The sequence below is a fragment of the Austrofundulus limnaeus genome, unplaced genomic scaffold (assembly GCF_001266775.1).
Source record: "Austrofundulus limnaeus strain Quisiro unplaced genomic scaffold, Austrofundulus_limnaeus-1.0 Scaffold33, whole genome shotgun sequence".
NCBI classification, from domain to species: Eukaryota; Metazoa; Chordata; class Actinopteri; order Cyprinodontiformes; family Rivulidae; genus Austrofundulus; species Austrofundulus limnaeus.
The window spans coordinates 2,060,147-2,062,171 of record NW_013952435.1 but is presented as its reverse complement, the minus strand read 5'-3'; positions in this window follow the sequence as shown (position 1 = coordinate 2,062,171).

The window sequence follows — 2,025 nt, the reverse complement described above, 5'->3', positions numbered from 1 at the left end:
AATCTACTTTTTCATGATATTCTAATTTTATGACCAGCACCTGTACACTACCACATCTTTTCCTTCCCTTCGCCTCTGTGTTACTGTGCTTGGACACAGAGCTCTGTGAACAGTCAGCCTCTTTGGCAATGACCTGTTGTTTATGGTCCTCCTTGTGCAAGGTGTCAGTGGTCGTCTTTTGGACAACTGTCAAGTCAGCAGTCTTCCCCATGATTGTGTAGCCTATAGAACTAGACTGAGACCATTTAAAGGCCTTTGCAGATGTTTTGGGTTAATTAGCTGATTAGATTGTAGCAGCATGTGTCTTCAATAATGAACCTTTTCACAATATTCTAATTTTCTGAGATACTGAGTTTGGAATTTAATTAGGTGTATGTTATATTTGTATTACAGATATATTCAAATATATCATTCTGTGTGTAATGAATGAATATAATACAGGTTCACGTTTTAATAGAATTACTGAAATAAATCAACTTTTTCATGATATTCAAATTTTTATAACTAGCAACTGTACTGTATGTACTCTTATTCAAAAAATCTCAGATTATAAATCATTCTTTCTACTAAAACATAAATTAGCTGCAAGTAAAGATAAACAAATGTCTAAACTGTGCAAGAAAAAAATCTAAAGTCTGTAATTTTATTCACACAACTTATACAAAAAAAATGTTTAAAAAGCTGAATAATTAGCAAACTATCCCCCACTCTGAGATTATGCCTGCCCATGTTTTGCAGAAACATTAAATGATCACATTTTTGCGCTGTCATCTGGAGTAAAAAATAAAAAAATAAAATTGTCCAGAATGCATTTGTATTTACTGCAGAACAGCATCAGATTAATCGCTACACTTTACAACGTGACATTTACATTCCACTGTACTGGGCAAGAAAGAAAAATGAATCCAATTAGGACATGAAATGGATTTCATTAATCTGTTGTGGCTCGTGGCAAAGCTCTGTGAAGGCCTAACCAAACACAGCCTCTGATCACGCTGACTAATTTCTGTAGTTTTAGCCTAAAAACACTTTCAGCTGACCTCACTGGTTCTTGTTTGTCTCATTTTGGTGTAAAAGCAAAGAAAGAAATCTTACGTAAATGAAATTATTTAGGACTTCAGTGAGCCAAACTGTCATTTCTGTAAAACCCTGCATTCTTCTTTAATACTTGTTCAAACTCCATAAAGTACAGGATGTGTTTTATACTCAGAGCTGTAATTTACTTGATTGAACTCATTCTTCATTACTTTTCACAAGTAAAGTCAGTCAGTCATCACCTGACTGGGAAGTGTGAATGTGACTCAGCACCATTACCTGAAAGGAGAATTTCTCTCTTTTTTTATTATAAGAGCAGCTTTAGGAAGCGTGGCCTGGTCGTGTCCTGCAGCTGCACTCTGAGTCAGCTTCAAAAAGCCTTTTTATTGCTTCTCTGACAACAAGTACTTTTTGTTATCAGTGAAAATTACAAGATGTTTTGACATGCACCTGTCAACTATACACAAGCCTGCCTGCTGTTAAAATGTTCAGCTTCAAAACATGCATTTAAAGGGATAGATCAGATACTTTGAATAAGGTTTGTGTCTGTATTTCTGAGTGTTGGGATTTTAATTTTAAGTGCAGATCTCTACCATTTAAACAACGCAAGCCAAAGATTTGCAAATTTTTTTATATGACATGTTTGCATCAGATGGACTGGTTCCATGCCTTGCTTTGTGCCTGTTTGACACATTTCATAGGTAGCGCAGTGTTCACACCTGCACTGTTTAGTCCGATTTAATCGAACTCCAGTTCATTTGCCTGGAAAGTCCGGTTCGTTTGTGGAGGTGTGAATGCGTAATCTGATTCAGACCAAAAAAGCGAACTCTGGTCCGCCTGAAAACCTAGGTCTCGGTTCGATTGAAACGAACTCTGGTGCGGTTTGATTGCATGTATGATCACTAAGGTCGTATTCAGACCTGATAATTTGCTCAGCTTTAAACGAACCAGAGTTCGTTTCCAGCGTTGGTCCGGACCTTTTGTGCAGGT